The sequence below is a fragment of the Anarhichas minor genome, unplaced genomic scaffold (assembly GCF_050575085.1).
Source record: "Anarhichas minor isolate MPS153535 unplaced genomic scaffold, ASM5057508v1 ptg000155l, whole genome shotgun sequence".
NCBI classification, from domain to species: Eukaryota; Metazoa; Chordata; class Actinopteri; order Perciformes; family Anarhichadidae; genus Anarhichas; species Anarhichas minor.
The window spans coordinates 2,079,205-2,099,075 of NW_027466601.1; the positions used below are offsets into that span (position 1 = coordinate 2,079,205).

A 19,871-nucleotide genomic window follows, 5' to 3' on the forward strand; every position below is an offset into this window, starting at 1 on the left:
AGAAACTAGTCCTGACTTTAGCCCCGGGGCCGACGGTCCGGCAGTGTTCATTTTATCAGAGAAAACTATGATGAAACAAATTTGCCGATGACTTTCTTGCCAGGAAGAAATTGTAAAGTAGCCTGAGAAAAGAAAAGTTAAAAGTATAACAATTCTTGGACCGGATCAAGCGAAAGGTTTTATTTCTCTATCGGGTTCCTTCCAGAAGGCTTTCAGACAAAAACAAACACTTTAGTGGACGTACATTAGCGTTGAGCCGGTGTAACATTATCCAAACCCGTTTCATATTAAGCCACAGCAGCGGACCGAACCAGCATACGGAATGTTACCACTAAAACGCCGCTCCTCTGTGATTTGGTGGAGAGGCTTAATAAAATGAGAATAGCTGGTCTACCTTAAAAGGTCAGCCCACCTTAAGTAGGCCAGGCCCAAAGCTGTGGCTAATGCTGGCGCTAACCCCCTTCCCTTTAATCAGACATGAACTTAGCTTGGGTCTTGAGGAGTTGTAGGATGTATTCACCGACACACACTCTATCCCGACCGCACTCTCGCTGGACCCAAAGCTAACTGTGCGGGCTGTTGGGTTTAACAAAAGCTGGTACAACTGTACTCTGACGTACATTGTACATTAACGTACAATCAACTGACTAAAATATGAATAAACCTATTAGCAATCTTCATCAAAAGTCGAAGACTAAAACTGAAACAGTCAGGTGGTGCAGGACGGAGTAACGCTACGTCGATGTGTTCTTGTTCATTAGATCGCTTGGTTACACAACACAACCCAGTGCTGCTCCCACACATGGGAGCTGAGTCACGAGAGCACAACAGGCAGCAACAAAAAGACAAGAGTCACACTCGCATACAGAAAATCTGCTCTCTCAGCTAATTTTGCGCTCAGATTGAACATGCACACACACACATACAGGGAGGAATGTGGTGGTTGACTGATCCACTGATGAAGTATTCGTACTGCATGAAAGGGAGCAGAGCAGAGAGGACGCACATTTCTGGAGGCTTCGGCACATAAAAAGGGATGGCAGCCTGTGATGTTTGAAGAGTCTGAATCATGCTCTTTGGAATGATGAAACAGGAAGTTTAATAAAGGGTCAAACAGTGTGTCATCTGCATATTGTCAGGAATGATGCCACAGCTTCTGTGGACCCATTGGAAGAGATGGTTATAAATCAGTGACAGCGTTTTAAGCTCTGGGGGTCAGATCAGAGTCTATACACAGAGTGCTGACCCTCTGATCATTCGTCTGACAGGGCCGGTCCGTGTCCTTGCTGTGGTGCACAGCAGTAAGTGATGTGCTGGTCTGGCCTGCAGGCCTTGATCATGACCTAATTCACAGGTCGGTCTGCAGCTGTATCCCGGATGCCAAGGGGTTAATAACACATTTAATACAATAACACAACTGATCTTACTTGAAAAGTTTGCCACAATGTTCTATAGGTCGATAACAAGGCGTGACTTTTGAACTCACGTTATGGTTATCATACGCAAAGACTAGTATGAAATCATGGATATGTTTTCAGTGTCCACTACCCTGCTCAGGGTTGAGGTTATGAGTCCTGATTACGTCATCAAGGTTGTCTCGGCTTGGCCATGAAGACCTAAATGTTACATAAGGGAAGCTTGCTTTACAAACTGGGGGCGGGAATTTTGAAAGATGTAGGCATTTACCAGGCAGGGGTTGTGGATGCCATTAAATTGCATTATGGGAAATGTAGGATCCAGCACTTTTGGAGCATGACCCACAATAGGGTCTAAAAGTCAAGTAGGGAAACACTACACTGAATTTGGTATTCCTCACGGACGTATTTTATAGGCCAACCCGGAAGTTAGCATGGCATTGACATAATGCTAATGGGGTGATTGCAAAGAAAAGGCTCTGTGGAAAACAAACGTAACACGTACACGTTTTCGGAAGACTTCACGACACCACCCCTGAGTTAAAGATGAAGCTTAATGTCCCCGACAACCTCTGTAGTCTCAGTTAGCCACTTGTTAGAACCTTCAAAAGTCAAGAGAGGGTTATTTACTGATATATTTTACGTCGTAGAGCAAAATGATAAAGTCTCTGAAGCGTATGTTTAGCACAGACCGTATTTAAGGTATTTAACCAGAAGCCCATTCAAAAAGACTTCGAGATGAGGGAACCAGAAGTGAAGAAGTGATGACTCATTTCTCTGGAGCACTCTGCTGGGATCATGTGTTACGACACAGAAGTAGTTTATACTGGTTTCTTTAACTTTATAAAATTGTTGTTACACTTTCATACTGACAGTTATTAAAGAATGTTTGGTCATGTCTGCCCAATACCTGATCCATTTATAAAGTCAGTATCAGTGCTAATAGGAGCAAGATATGAGAGGAGATGAATCTTTAGATGTGTGAGTCACGAGGCAGATTGATGAACCAAGTGCTGAGTCAGCCAATCAGAAACACAAAGCTGTATCAAAGATGCAAACTGTCCCAATGCAGAGTTTAGATTAGTCGCCGACGTTGCAACACTGTGGTCTCTCTCAGACATTAGAGACACCGACATCGACCGCTGACTAATGTGCTCATTATGAGTTCAGAATTTGACAAATGAAAGCCTTCATTTCCACGTTGCCATCAATCCTCTCCTCCGGATGCGACACCGTCAGACGAGGCTGATGTCACTTGGACCGAAATAGTCTGATGACGCAAGAGCACCCGCTGTCCTGGAAGTGTGTGTGTGCTCATTCACTGGCTGTACGCGACTTTAACATATGCTCATGAATGTGTGCTGTTATGTGTCATAATAATTTGTACGTACATGTCGTGAATAGTTGTATAAAAACTGCTGACAGGCCGTTCTGAGGCAGTTTTAGGTCTTTTCAACAGGAGTGTGTGCATGCGTGTGTGTAAGATCATTATGTAACAGCATAACGGTTATGCATGACATCCCACATATAGTACATAATGAATAGTCTGCCGTATGCAGATTAATAATGCAGAGGCTGCGTCAGTCTTTAAGGGCTTTCCCATGTAACTCTCAGAAGTACTCACAATGTTTGCTGCCACTGTAACCGTGTGTGTGTGTGAGAGAGAAAGAAGAGCACACAGAGCTCTGCTTTCCTAATCAGCGGCGATGTGAAATCACAACATCTTCCAAAATCTGTCAACTAGCTGGCTGGCGGGTAGAGGAGATGGGAGGAAACCGATGGTGTTAAGGAGGAGTGGAAGGGGGCTGCTAGGGGAAAGGAGACAGGTGTGGCTGAGGACGCACAGGAACAAAGGAGAGTGAGGGATGAGAGGAAAAAACAAGAACAATAGATGAGACAGAAAACAGATAAGAACAATTACAAAGACAGGGTCACCTCTCCCCATGAGTTAGCGTGCTGGATAGCTAGCTCACCTCATGGCACATTTCACACTGTGCTTATGAAATAAACACAGCAGATAACCCTTTACTGCCATTTTATTCACATTGTATTAATTCCTAGAGTCGTTCTGACGAGTATCAGAAATCCCTCCCATACAGCCTAAAATGCTGGACCGGGTATCGGCAAGTCCGGGAGTCTATGCACAGATTCCACATCACATTATCAAAGCATGTATCCGTTAATTTACGCAACACAGAAACAAAAACAATGTGTGTCACTTCCTACCGATCCCTACATCCTGCATGATCGGTACTGCACATGTGCAAACTAGTACCACACACACACACACCTGTGGTTAAAGGCTAGCTGTTAGCTGTTAGCAGCCGGTGGGCACAGTCCTGCTTGGCTAAATAACGGAGCTAACAGCTGACGTTAACGGAGGTTATGAGGCTTTCAAGCTCTACTCAGCAAACATGAGTATATGGCGGAGGTAATTAGGGCCCGAGCAACCGACAACGTGGGCCAGTGATTGCTCTGCTCGATGCTTAACTACTGGCTTTGGTAGTGTGGCGTCACTTCCTTCTTTCAGGACCATTTCGGACGAGACAAAGGTGGCCAACGCTTTCAATTCTTCAAATGACTTTCAGGAAGTATATTTACTCAGAGCATTTCTCCAGACAATCACACTTCAGAGTCTAAGTTCTGTCGTGTAAACACAACGTGTACATCTAGAGTACATTTCAAACCTATATTGTGTAGTTGCACATGTATGCATGTGTGTGTGTGTGTGTGTGTGTGTGTGTGTGTATGAGTCAGTGCCCTGCTGATTTTGACTCAATTCACAGAGCTCCACTTTAGGTAACATTAATATGCGCCCTGCATGTGTGTGTGTGTGTGTGTGTCCTGCTGCTCTCACATCCATACTGTGCCTTGATGGAACTCACAGAGGGCCTGTTTGAGGTTGAGTGAAAGGGCTAGTGTTTAACCATGTGTGTGTGTGTGTGTGTGTGTGACAGAGCGGATTTCTGGCTCTCAGGTGGAGCTAGTATGATCCAACACTTGCTGCATCCCATTAGTGTGCAAGTTAGGGAGCAGCGAGACAGACAGACAGACAGACAGACAGGTAGAGATGTCCTCCCCCTCCCTTTGGAAAGGACATGCAGCAGTGGCTGAATGAATCCCCTGTATGTCCCCGTGGTTTCGCCTACACACACACACACACACACACAGTATTTCTATGGCCTATTGTTGCAGAGTGAGGCTGAACGCATTGCAATGGAATGCAAAGCAGCACACACACACACACACACACACACACACACACACACACACACACACACACACACACACACACACACACACACACACACACACACACACACACACACACACACACACACACACACACACACACACACACACAAACTCTAATCCCAAAACAAACACTGTCACACACAGGTAGTGGACACACACTCATCCAGGGCTAGGACATGTCACCAGGTATTCGCTTGTGTGTGTGTGTGTGTACACACTGCAACTTGATCTGCTGAAACCACACTATAGTTTAAATTCCTCACATTCCTAACTATTTGTTCCATTTCTCAAAAATTACAACTTCAGCCATAGTTCCTATAATATTACAAAAACAAATATATATATATATATATAAAATGTTAATCTATTGTATTATTATCTATTGTATATTCCCGAGTTAGCGGCGCTTTGTTAGCGGCTATTCTTCAATAATACAAGACCACTAATACTGCAGGGAGGAAGAGTGAGCAGCAAAAGTAAGGGGGGCTTTTATTGTGAAGGATTTATAGGAAATGAAAGGTTTTTATCCACCGTTTTACAGCCGCTCCTTCAACCATAAAACATATCCGATCCCTATCCGATCAGGCAGGGCGCACTGAGGTGTCAAGTGTGGACACACATCTGCTGACACTGAATGAACCATCTGGTGCATCAGATCACAAAAGTCACACTGAAAAGACAAGTGTACCCACGGCTTACTTTCATTTGGCTGTCCTTTTCCTTATGTTTGGAGGCTTCATTGACACACGAGACTGGCCTCTCTGGCTGATTCTTTGAATCTGGCATTGGGGCTACACCATCCCCGTTATCCCCCCGAACTAAACACCTGAGGATGCAGCTGGTGTGTTATGTGGAGTTGAATATGAGGCTCATTCAACCAAAACCAAGAATACGTTTCAAAATGAAATCTAAAGGAAGCACTGAAACCACACCTGGAGAAAGGAATTCTATAAAATATCCACTCAATACAAAAGTGGTGATATTGCCTGACCATACCTGCCTTACCCCCCCCCCCCCCCCCCCGTCTACCTCTCCATCCATCTGTGCACGGTGGGACTCCTCACCCTCTGTATAAACCCAGCAGCAGTAAAGCCTGCTTGCTGACACATTGGTCCAGCTGCTGCTGTAGTGAGGATTACAGCGACCGGCTCACTCTGTACCATCCCATTCTTCCCCTCCGCTCTCCATCCCTCCATCATTTCATTCACTCAATCCGCCGTTATCACGCAATGTCGCACTCCGCCCCTCCATCCCCACCAACACACACACACACACACATATTACGCAGTGCGTCTGTGTGTGTGTTTGGCTGCCCAGGAGACACGGCACTATGAAATCATGTCACTGGCTGTTGGGTTGAAAGAGTCCACACGCACTCTTCAGAGACACATGGCGTTGTGCAAAGTCTGTAGCAATGTGTCACACAGTTGAATCTGATTTACTAAAGTCATTTGAAAAATGACTCAACTCCTCATTTTGGAGCGTCTGCAGTGGTGACGGTTGCTTCAACATGTTGCTAACTTTTCACCCTGACAAATTACTGTTGAGATAAAACATGTTAATACCTGAGAGAAGAAGAATAGAGTCCCAGACTGTGTGTTTCAATGGAAATTCAGACATGCAATCAGTTGATAAGATGGTCAGGGGTCAGGGGTCATGTTGTGTGGCCAGTCCGTTCCAATGGAATCACCATGATCTGTGGAAAGCTGTCTCAACAGAATTGACCTTTGGAAGAACGGAGAGCCAAACAGAGGACGCTGTCGTAGCTGTGCTGTGTCATCCACTATCACCACCTCTGGGAAATCACAATGGACAGACACGAAACAATGAATTGATCATTGGAAAAACATAATCATTAGATGCAGCCCCAGATGGCTTTGCATGCTCTTAGCAATCAGAGCTCTGCATTTGTCCACAACAATAATGGCTAACATATTGACTGTAAAATCATTGATTAATAATTGATTGAAACAAGGGAGGCGAGGATGAAATGATCTCTCTTCTTTTTAGCATTTCATCCAGCATAGAAAGAATGAGTGCCTGGATTCACTTGGCTGGGACTTCCCTCAACACGCCTGGACCTTATTAAAAGACAACAAATCCTCTGAGGGTGAGCAGCCAGACTCAGACCGGTCAGGAGCCCACGACCTGACGTTCCACTTGCGGCCCTTTGCTACACCACAAGCTGGCTCGTCCTCATCCTCACAACATAAATACATCTTTATCAATCACACACTTCTGACGACTGTGGAGAAAAGACAAACGGGGCCACATTGAGGTATTAAAAGTGTTGTGCTGTAATGAGCCACCGGTTCATAGAGCCACATTGATTTGACAGTAAACAGGATCGATACTAATGGGAAAGCATTACCGGCTGTACTGGAGCTATTTACAGCTGTGTGGAGGATCGATCACCGTGAAACAGACCATAAATCCTTTCCCAGGGTCAAGCTGTCCGGTGCATGTGGCCTGACTAATTACATGGCAGGCAACCAAACAACCGATGCTACAGCCTTGAGAATTTAGCAAAGTCATACAATGCTACCAGGGAACGGACACAGCAGGGGGCGAAGGCTGGAGTCAGACCGACATCGGCCTTCTGTTGCAAAGCAGGGTCATCCAGCAGAAGAAGTTGAGCTGGGGGAGTTCCCCAAGCAGGAAGATCCTTCCTCTTGATGGTCAACCTGTACTGATACCCACCCACCCCCCACCCATAAGTCTTTCTAACAACAGAATCAGAGGAGAATGCGTTCCAGCAACCGAAGACCTGACAAGCACATCCACTTCACCCAGGGGTGGGACAGGTGCGGAGGTGGTAAGAAAGGTGTCAGGGTTTGAACTCTCTCAAGCTCTCTTCCTCTCACGTCGTCTTCTGTCACAGGTGTGTGGCGGCATTCACACCAGATCGAGCGTTTCACCCATTATTTGAATGTGGGTGGTGCATTAAGGCTGCGGCGGCGAGGACCTCGGGGGATGCCGGGAAAACAAAATCAGATCAGACCGAAAGACGCCCACGGGAAGAAGAGCAGCATGAATGACCAAAACACAATGGAGGGCACCGTTATGTTCCACATGTAGTCACTGAATCTGGCCTCATCGCACTAGTTTCAAACCCTTTTGTCTTTAGATGCGGCCAGACGACACTTCATTCAAACTACTTTGTATCAATTATACCCCAACAAAGCTGCACAATCCGGGCCACAAAGCTTAACCGTGCTGCTCCAACGGACACCCAACGGGTAGCTCAGGTGCATCATTACGTGAGGATCATAATGCAGTCCTCATAAACTGCCCTCAGCAGCAGCATTCTTTGGCAGCACAGAAGCTTCCTGATTCCTAGACAGAAGCCGGGATGAAGCCGACTGCCTCTTGAAGAGAGAGTATCCTGCTGCAGTCAGGACGACCCCGACTGTGGAGCACAGATCGGCTTTCCTCCCCCCCCCCCCCCTTTTGACCCCGACTCCTCCTTGACCCGGACAGCTACCAAATAAGCTCCAACATACAAGGTTACAAAAGGCACTCCCTGACATGTTTCAGGATGAATTATGACTCCCGGTCATGGTAAGCAGACACGAAGAGAGAAGAACACCGCAGATTATCCATCAGTTTATTTTCAGTGTCTGAGCAAGAAGACGGGGAGTCGATGGCTCACGGCTCCGTCAATAGACATTCCACTGGCTGAGAATAATTCAGGATCTTTCCAACTGAGTAACTCTAGGAACCTGTCTACTCGGTTCGGCCCTTCCTTCCCTCCCTCCCATCCTACTGATTCACCCCTTTCTTGTCTCCTTTTCCTTCATGTATGTTTATTCACATTTTAATGACCGTGACTAATGTCCTTCCATTTTTTCACTGCAGAAGATGTAAATTACAATAAATGATGCTTATGTACACTGCCTTAAAATGTATCACACTGCTAGTGTATCATTGCATGGTATGCAGCATAGCTAAAAGAGCTTGATGAATACTGATATCTATGACCAATGGTCTTGAAGCGTTCGGTCGACCTTCCGTTGCTATGGAGCTACCATAAAAGTTACACATTTATCAATTCTTTCCTGAAGCAGGACTAAAAGCCACGCCGGTAGCAGCTCTACAATGAAAAAACTGATCCTGAAAGCTAACATGCTAATGTGTCACTTCGTATATATATATATTTATATATTGTTTTTAAGTCAATCACCTGACGCATTTGTATCATTAAACTAGATAAAAATGTAAAGCTAAAGACAGAAGGTGGGTAGATCTTTTGACTCTTTCTGTGACTCTCACATATTTGAAGAACTGAGAGCTTTTGATAGAGTTCTCTATTCCTCTACTTGGGACTTCCCAGAAAGAGAGGAGACCTTCTGGGCTTCCTGCTTCGGGCCACGGCATGGTTATTAATTTAAACAGAATACCATTCAAAAGGACAAAAAAAATGAATTATAAAATTATAAAAAGCATTAATAATTCCTCCAAAAGCTAGAGAGTATAAAGCCAGGATACAAACATGTGTCTGTGTGATCATCCCTCACAGGCTAAATGACTGAAACACAGAGGGGTAACGGGATCATCCAGCGGTTAACACAGAAACAGCTTCAATAACAACAATGTGTTCCTTCACCATACAATCACATAGAAGAGATTATTTCCCTCAGTAGCTTTGTCCCTGACCACTGTAGTGAAAACTATCTCTTATTCATGATACAATAAATGGCATGCTTCCCATCGGACTCACTATGAAGCAGGAGCATAATTATAATATTAAATCCAGTGATGACCTTCTACTCATTATAAAGCCAACCAATAAAGTTACAACCAATCGCCTCTCATGCAGTTTTAAATCAGTTCTTTTTATGCACAATGAGCATCTGAACTGGACATACTGCAGGCCTGGATATCAAACATTTGTACTTTTTATCCTCACCAAAATCTTTATCAGTATCAAGTAAAGAAACTGGCATTTAATATCAGTTTTCTATACCTAATAATTAAATCTGAATCTGACTTGGACACAGTTTTGATATGACTACATTGTCTCTTGACATAATTCAAACTCAGTTTGGCTAATTATGTTAAATAGAAAGATATGTTTGTATGTAAGTAAGCTAACGACAGCAGTATTTTTTGGTATCTGTACCAAAACCCAGGTGTTGCCCTGGCATCGGTGTCACAATAACGAGCGTACATGGACGATGAGCTCGTCTGATTGGCTCAAATATGACACTCCTGCATGGAGTCATGGACACCAGTGTTAAAGACGCGTACAGACCAACGGCTTGCTGAAGCAAACGTTACCACAGGTTACCAGGTTACCACAGGTTACAGGTTGTGTGCCGTCTTTTCTTTCACTTTTGGTTTCTATGGGCAGCCAAATGACCAACCATCCCACCAGCCTCCTCCCCTCTCCCTAAACAGAGCTTACTATTCAAGGTCAACGTCTGACATTAGACTTCGGCAAACGTGCCTCATGGATCATCGCTCCAATTTGTCCTGAAAGTGGGTACTTTGTTACGCAGCCGGACATTTCAGTGAAAATACATATTCAGCTTTAGCAAATGTCAAAACCAGTCAGAGTCAATTTTGTGAGCTGCCTTTGCTGTAGGTTTCCCAGAATGCAACACTGTCCACGACTATAGAACTACTGAGAGTGGTATTTGATGTTGGCGGGAAGCCGCTGGGCGTTGAAACACCGTTGAGTAGCACCGTAGCAGAATGTGACGAGTTGGGCCGATGTATCTATGAAAACAGATGTTCCTCTTTTATTTTATTTTTAAGACGTTTTCATCACTGGAAATATCTGCTCTCAGTGGCACCAGTCCGGCTGTGGTATCATTATAAAAGTAAAACGCTTTTCAAGGCAGTTTCAAGGTAGTTTCTCCTCTAACAGAAGTCTCAACAGTCCACAACTGCCTCCAACCACACAGAACACTGAACACAACACTGAACAAAACACTGAACACAACACTGAACACCGAACACAACACTGAACACAACACCGAACACAGAACACTGAACACAACACTGAACACAGAACAGAACACTGAACACAACACTGAACACAGAACACCGAACACAGAACACCGAACACCGAAAACAACACCGAACACAGAACACTGAACACAGAACACTGAACACTGAACAGAACACTGAACACCGAACACAACACTGAACACTGAACACCGAACACAACACCGAACACAACACCGAACACAACACCGAACACAACACTGAACACCGAACACAACACTGAACACCGAACACAACACTGAACACAACACTGAACACTGAACACAACACCGAACACAACACTGAACACTGAACACAACACTGAACACAACACCGAACACAACACTGAACACTGAACACAACACTGAACACAACACTGAACAGAACACTGAACACTGAACAGAACACTGCAGAGACGGAGCAGCATCACACTCCCAGCTGCTGGAAAGTGTATCAACGATGGAGATTGATGATGTGGCCTCGAACTTCACTCAACACTAACAAACACCGGCCATTACAGCACAATTAGGTTATATGAACCAATACATGTATCCTTCAAAATAAGAGCCTCTTGAGTTTTCTCTGGCAAACAGAGAGTGTTCAGGTGAGGTTTGATGCAACGCCTCTCTTTCACCTCTGCACATTGTGGAACTTAACAGAGACACTATCGCTGTTCACTTCAGCAACTCTTGGGGAAGTTGGTCCGACCGTGACGACCGCTGCGCCCTGTTTGATAACCCCTCCAGCTCTAATACCTGATCACTTTGGCGGGCTTACCGCGATGCAACGAGCAACGGGATAATTTAGGGCTGCGGTTGGATCAGGTCCATAATGAATTCAGGGCCTGAGATCAGTTGTTCCACCTCTTATTTCCCACTCAGTAATCTGGCTGGGGGGAGGATTGGAGAGTAATCTGGATAGGAGGGAGACAGGGAGGGAGACAATCCTCTCTGCTGTGATTCCCCTTTATAGCATCAATTTCAGTGGCAAAATGTGCAATCATGTCCCAGTGCAGGTGTGAACAATACGGTTGTATTGTTGTAATTAATGACGCTGGCTGGTATCAAAAACGGACAAAAGATTAGTTTTACAAGTAATACCAAGAGTTTGTTTGGTGTAATAACAGAGGAATACAGGTTGTCACTTTGAGCATCACTTGAAGTTGACCGCATTGCATTTTCTTCCTCAGCTTTGACGGACCACGCTCAGTTATAACACCTAACGCCATCATAACTGAACAAACACACTGGGCTAATAAATACCATGAGATGCAGCTGAAAGCTCTGGGAAAAAAGGTAATAAATGCACTTTGAATTTGGGGGAGTCACACTTTTAGTTTCAAAGGTATATTATGATAATTATAATATTTAAAATTGGATTCTGCATATAATCTTGAGATCTACATTTCAACCACAGTCCTTGTAGCTAAATCTAATATTTACCCGTAAATGTAATATTTGAATGTGTGCTCGTGTTCAGAGGGAATGAGTGGGAAGCTTATCTTTGTGTATCAGCAGCATTGTAGGCGGCCAATGATAAGCAGTGATAAGAGCTAGAACACAACAATGGAGACATATCTCTGACTAAATGAATGCACTGCTTCTCACCCGTGCAGTAAAAGTCATATTCATTTAGTATGGGGTGTGGAGGAGGTCACTGCACGCGCAGTTAAGTATATGGAGCTCAACCACTAAAATAAACACAGCCTGACACCAGCAGCCTTTCTGTTCAGTCACTCCTCACAGACTGTAAGTGAATGGGCAAGGCTAAATCAGACGCGGACAGAGTCAAGCTACTTAGCACAACTTCGATCCTCTGTCTGCTGTGACGGTGCAAGTTCACCGCGCGGTGCGCACCCATGCTGCCTCAAGTGCTGTCGGGAATATCGGAAGGACCATATTCAGTCACACGTGACCTACCCACCTTCGTAGTAAATGTGACGGGGGGAGTGAAAGCACAGAGTGTGTGTTAGCTACGAGACGTTCATGAGAGTAGCAAACCAACTGCCTCTGGCTAGAAACTTAAAGAATGGCCCAGGACATTACTACCGCGCGTTCGGCCCGCTGCTTTTCGAAAGTAAGAGTTTCCGAGGAGCACCTGAAGGCACCGTTATACCCTCCACCACTACAGCGTCGCTGCGATGCGTGCTGTGAGATCACTCATCCGAAATCACCGTCATTTCACTGCTGCGAAAACTGTCCAGCGGTCCGCGCGCTTACTTCGCGCTCACAGCAAACGGCGCACGCCCCGCACACACCGCGAGTAACACGATGTTCGTCTTTAAACGTGACTCACCGTTAGTTGTCTGCTCTTTTTTTGACAGTTTGTAGGGAGTCCGCGAGCCTCGCTGTCACCACTACGATCCGCCCACCCGAGTGTGCTCTCCGCTGGCCGCAGACTAACCTGATCCTCCCCGGAGGGAGCTGCCTTCCAATCGGAGAGCGACGCCGGTGACCGGCTTTCCCGTTATCCAATGAAACCGACTCTAAACTGTGAGTGACGAGGTTATCGTCCAATCAGAGCTTTCAAACCCTGGGCAGTCCCTTCTTCGTCACCAAATGTACTTTTGACAGACAAGTTGTACACACAATGGAGAAGTTTGACTCCTTTTACGGGACGTTGCCGGTCCAATAGCAGGGGGGGGGGTATGGACACGGTCACGGCCCAGGAAGACGCCCTTACATCGCCCAGATCACTAGAATGTCACCGCGATGAGTTGTTACGGTAAATACGGAGACTCCAGTTATAAACTACAGACGACACGGGTCCGTTCACCTGTATTATAGATGGGCTAGATAGTGAGACCATTTAGTCTGTGTTATTATCTATTCTTTAAATAAAATAGTCCGAGCTGGAGGCAGAGATAATTCAAGTCACGAACATGCTTATTATATTTATTATATTGACAGTGAGATAAACTAATTACGGATGATACGCCAGACATCTTAAACAATGTTGAGATTGCATGTCTATTAAATGTGTTTGGCTCATTCCCTCTCTGTATCCACCAAATCCCCCCAATAAGAGCTGGCAGAATGTAAATAACTTTCCATATATAGAACCTGGGAGTAGAAAAAAGTAAAAGCAGTTTTAACCTCAAAATGGTTCAACCTCACATGTAGGTGTAGAGCGACACCTTGTGATAGAAATGGCGACCATCAGCCACGACCTGCCGCCTCATCAGTCTGCGTGTGGATGTGCTTGGAGGACCAGCGTCTCCTAATGTTTACTTACCTGCTGCTCTGTTTCTGTAACACCTCGTAATGTTGCTGAAGAGTTCACAGGAACCAGTAAAGTGTTTCCTTAGTGGAAGATTTAAAAGAGCAATATACAATCCTGTATACAGGTTGTTCAGAGCATTAGTGGAGTGCTTGTTGGTGCATGGCCCAATCCCAGTGTCCCCCCTAAGGCCTCAAACCCTGAACCCTCAAGGACTTACTGACGTCACCTGGTGAGTGGTTGAGGGAGAGACTGTGAGGGCTTGAATGGTGTAGATATGAACGGGACAGCACTTTGCTGCAACATATCATGTTACCATGAAAACGACAGAAAATAAGATGTATAATTGTGTGTATTTATTTTATACTTTGTACTCCCTGAATGAACGTCTTCAGGCGCTTTCCTCACCAGATGAGACGTGATTTCACATAATCTTATTACTTAAAACAGCTTCAATGACGAAATGAAACATTTGATGAATAAATAAATAAATATCCTGATTTCATGTGTTTATTTTGTTCCATCTTTAACCCTTAATGTTTCTGAGTAAATGTAATATGACAGCCTGAACACACGTGAGCCGTCCTCTTTGATGTTTTCCACTGGTTACCCCGTGTTTAACGTCACATTGCAATGAATTGTGGGTAATTCCCTTTGGCAAAGTCTGCATCTAATGCTGACTTACGGAAAGGGTTCATAAAGGGCTCAAAATGTCTGCGAGAGACTCAAACACTCGATGATTAGGACAGAACTAAACCCGTGAGTGGTGATTGGGCCCATGTGAGCGTACCACTGCTCTCAAGAAGCAGATGCAGCTGATGACGTCATCCCGACCCTGTCACTGTTACCTCTGTCGGCACTTCTGCTGCATTAGCAATGTTAGCTGCAAGCCGCTGGCTCAGCCGTCACCACATTGAGAGGCCTCTTTATGACCTACATACGTGAACGAGACAATCGGAGAGAAGATTGACTTTCTATGACGAAATCCTGCAGGTTCACCAGAAACTCCTCCAGCTCAGACTCCAGCGAGCAGAGCTTCTCCTCTCTGGGAGCTAACACCGACACCACGCTGCTGGAGACCCAGGACGTATTGCTGGACCCGCTGGAGGGAGGGATGGCACAGGAGAACCAGAACCAGGACTGACCGGGCAGACTGTCGGACCCTGCTGCAGTAAAATGAGAGGTTTTCTAAAGAGACTCTGGTGCTCAGAGACACTACCGCTTTTATCCACAGGGGCCGCCAAAATCAACACAAAATGAAAGTTCCTTGCAGTGGCTTAAAGTAAGGAATAATTGGCTAATGCGGTCATTGTACACATTTTAAAATTCCAATATACATTTATGCCACAGTGAGACTGAGGATTTGTCTCATTAAAAAGGAAACACGTTTCTGTCAGGAGAGACAACACGACTGAAATGTGGAGAGAAACAACAACTCAGAACAAAGACATCAGGATCAGTCGTGACATCATGAGTTTGCTTTCAAAGAGGTTTATTGAAAGAAATATGTTTGAAATGTTATAAAGTTCAACCATTGATAATGCTATCACACAATCAGAACCTAGAGCCCCCCCCCCCCCAACGGTCTTCCACATTTGATATGAATAGAGCGCTGCATTGGTCGGCCCAGTACCGATCGATAGTTCATATTCCACGGACCGCCATGGAGTATTGAGAAAATTAACAATTTTCAAAACATTTGTGATACTTCTTTTTTTCCGTGGGTGACATCACACAACTCAGCACAACGTGTTAAAGACATGCTATTGCTAACAGATGTCAACACCTCGGGCACTGAAGCTGAAGCAAGATGTGGTCTAAACTGCTCTCAGGTGTGTTGATGGTTGAATCTTCGGAGTGCAGCTCGTCCCAGCTGGGCCAAAGCAGGATTTGTAATATTTTAGATGCACTTGATTTAACTTTTTATTATTTTGGGGCCAGAGTGGAAACACAGCCCAGACGAGCATAATCAGACGCTCCTTGATATTTGGGGAAACAGTCAACAGTTCTGCCCACACATGCATCACTCCGTTACAGTGGTTCACAACCAAAGATACAAATATACAATATAATATTGTATCATCTAGCTTCACTATGTTTGCAGCTATTCAGTACCCATGTCTTCCATGACCTGGAAGGAGTATATATATATATATATATATATATATATATATATATATATATATATATATATATATATATATATATATATATATATATAATATATAAATATATAAATATGACTCTCCCGTAACCCGGGAGAATTCAGTGTTTCACTCTACACACAGTTTGCAAGCATACAGCAAAAAAGATCAGCTGCTTTGTACGTCAAACCTCCTCATTGCTGGATGATTCTCAGTGCAGCATGCAAGTAAAAATGTGCACAATATTAAAAGTCTTCAGCTTCATCATCCTCATCGTCGCATCCGTTTCTACCACGGACGGATTCTTTCAATCGGGTGATTATTTTAATAAGAAATTCGAGCAGACTTTATTCATTTAGTATATTTTCCTCTATAGTATTCTGCATCTCAAAGCATGCCAAAGACTTGTTTTCAGTTTCTGCATAGTGCTGGCTATACGAGTGCCAAAGACTTTGATTCCTTTACAAGTAGTAGAAGTTGGTATGTACAGGCGAGGAGTAGGCAGAGCAGATCCAGTGTGAACGGTACCAAACCCCCCCTCCCCAGGTGCTCAAAGTATCTACAGAGACAGGACGCAAGTCTGTCAAGAACTCATAGAAAGATGAATGCAGCTGAAAAAAAGCTCAGCGGTATGGAAGAGCCATTAAGGAAGGTGTGTGTGTGTGTGTGTGTATGCTGGGTTATTATATCTGTGTGTTCAAATGCTAAAAGAGGAAAAAAAATACTCCTTATTCCCATCCAACAAACACCCCCCCCCCCCCCCAGTCCCAAAGTGCACCCTCTACCCTTATAATATGCAGTATGCATTACATGAATGTATTCTGTAGCATTGAATATCCCACTAAGGTCTACCGTCAGCGCGAGGAAGAAGAGTCAACAACAACCACCTTCAGTAACTTCTTTGAGGTCGTCGTCCTGAGCGTGAAGAGACGGTTCAGGCCACGAGGTGACGTCATTCAACGCTAGCTAAGCTCCCGCTACAGCGCGCGTGATGCCGAGTGAAAAATCACAGCCTCAGCACTACACTGGAAAAATAAAGATTGACTGGTGAAGAAGTGGTGGGAACTCTCAGAGTCACTGGGTATTGACTGGAACTGGATCAGTATAGAATAATTCCTAATAATAAATAAAATAGTAACGATTGAGAATGGGGAGCAACGTGTTTACACAGACAGCCCTCTCCTTACCCCAAGACAAAGTGATAAAAAACACAGGCAGAGAGAAATAATCCCACAATAAATAAACTCAATAGCTTAGACCAGCGAGGGCCAAATACAATCTTCACAAGTCTGCGTTAAAGGGGAGCTCTGAACGGAGTTGAGCTCTCCTCCCTTCTGATTGGTTGGTTTGGAGGTGTGGGACAAAGGACAAAGGAAAAGGGACCCCTCTAACATCACTGACACGTTCCTGAGTCTTCATTAAGCATCGGCCCTGTTTAGGAGATAAAGTGCTGAACATTAGCGGGTTGCAGTTAAGCTGCTACAAGTCTTAACTGTTTAAAGGACTATTGCACTTCTTCAACAGGCTCCCCTCCTCTGTCGGGGCTCTGCCCGGATCATTCTGTGTCAGGGAAGACAATTCAAAGATGTCATAGGCTAGTTATTGAAGATATTAGGTTTTTATCATTGCACCTGCTCTTGGTCATTTTGTACATCTTTGCCTGCAAATTATATTGCTATTTATTCCATTGATAGATATAAAGAGAGATTTAACTGGGGGGTGGGGGGGGTGTATGTGATGGACATACACTTTGCAAAGTGTAACACTACTGACTGTTAGAAGATACATTTTCAAACTTAAGATCAGAACTTAGTTCCAGGACTTTTGTTTCATATACAGATATTCTTAGTATGCAAAGAATACCTTCGTCTTGATGCTGCTTCACTGAGAAGGAACCCGCCTTCATCCTGCTCACTGAGACCAGATCATTCATCATGAACTTTTCATGTTGTAGCTGGATTTATCTTGTGCACCGCTTCCATGACGCACAACCTTCCACTCTAGTGATACAATATGATGTAGGCAGAGGAAAGATCACGGATGCTGGTAACAGAGCAGAGTGATAGAGGAATCCATCCCAACACAAAGGACTAGAACTAGCTTCTGTTAGCTTTCATTGCAAACCGATTGGTGCATCTTTTGTTTTGCCAGTATGTGTACATATGCTGCATCTTCGCACCTCAAAGACGCGTGTTAACAGCCTGCTAACACCATGACACGACAGGGATCAGATGAGGATCCGAGTACTTTAAAATGGGAGGTGATGACAGTTAATGTAAAGTATCCTCAAAAACAGTGGTGCTGAGGTACGTTCTCTTCCTCCTGGGATCACTACTGCTGTAGCATTGAGAGCTCTTGTGTTTAAAACCTACATTGTACAGTAAAGGGTTTTTATTTGTGCTGACTAGATTCAAAACGATCTTTTAAACCACTAAAACCAGTCCACATGTGTCCTCCACGTTAGAAGCCAGTGACTTTCTACAGCTAGTGGAAGCAAACACACTCTACGCCAGTCTCTGCAGAAACTAACTGAAAACAGGTTCGGACCTGAACACATAATGAGATTAAGGCGCACTCACACGTCTCTTCTTGCTGATTGCATATTGCACTGTACACAGAATGATGGCGCATTGGGCTGGTCATCGTAAACTGGCGAGCTTGTTCTATTTACGGAATCGCAAGCCAAAACTGGTTTATGTAGAAGGTGAAAGCATTCTGGGCGCTTGCTCAGGTGAAGAACAAGTAAGGACCAATGAAATCTGAGGTAGCAAATCCAACTGTGATAAACTAGGTTCCCCATCAATCACTCTTTCCTTCATGCATGTGCTTAGATTTATAGAAATGAAAGCAGGCCAGTGTCATGTTATCGGCATACGTTCTCTACAAGGTCATAGCTTGTGGTTTTAGTAAACGTGGGTTTCCTGCTTGTTTAAGTATTTATAGTTTGCTGTTTTTTTGGTGCACTGTCCTCACGGTAAACTCGTAGGTTTGCCAGTTTACCTGTTAGCGACACTGCCTGAGCATGCTGCATGTTCTTTGCTCTCGAGCAAATCTGTACAATGTTTGTGGTAGGGCAGCTGATATGTTCACCGAGAAAAAATCATGGCTTTTAACCCTCCAGTTCCCACCCCTGAGGTGCAAACCAGCCAATCCAGTGTGCTCTTGGGACGAGGGGGCGGAGGCGGGGGCGGGGGGGACCAATCAAAGAACGGGACAGCAGGTTTCCTGTTAGACCAGCTAACACTACAATTCACCAACCGGTTTGCGAGTTTTTCGGAAGCGCCACGGACATATAGGATAGAATAGTCATGATCTCGATAGGATTCTCAGTGCAAGACGTAAATGGCTACTCGTTTCGTCGTTGTCTTGGTCTTGTCGGTCGTCCGACGCTGGACTCAGCAGTAAAGGGATTCTCCTACAGGACAGCAGTCATCTGTGTGTGTTATGTGTCATCCTTCAGCAGGTCGACAGAGAGGCGGACCGTGTTCATAAAGTGACAGAGCTCCTCTCTGCTCTGTTGGTAGTTTTGGTTAAAGGTTGTACCGCTGTGGAGTTCAGAAAGCTCCACGATGGGGGGATGGAGGGGGACTTGTGGGAGAGAGAGACAGAGAGACAGAGAGAAGCCTCAACCTCTCCACCTGGCTTGACTCTTTCTGAGTTGAGTGTCCTCTCTTAGAAGGTCGGAGGTGAATCAGCGGTGAAGGTACAGTAGATGGGTGCCCTGAAGGGTTTTGGTGGTAGGTACAGTAGTTGCCTTTCGATCTCCAAACGGTAGAAACAGGAAGGGACTCTCGTTCTCTCTCTCTGTAACCCTCCTTCCATCCCTCTCCCCCCCTTCCCCTCTTCC

General features: G+C 44.9%; 1 protein-coding gene across 2 annotated transcripts in view; it reads right to left on the reverse strand.

Moving 5' to 3' along the window:
• Positions 1-13,049, reverse strand: part of LOC142943723 (uncharacterized) — a 96,872-nt gene extending 83,823 nt beyond the window's left edge. For both annotated transcript variants that reach the window (XM_076085413.1, XM_076085412.1), the window contains exon 1: positions 12,957-13,049. The gene's annotated coding sequence lies outside the window, so the exon portion shown is untranslated. The remainder of the gene's footprint in view (positions 1-12,956) is intronic.
• Between the last annotated feature and the right edge of the window lie 6,822 nt (positions 13,050-19,871).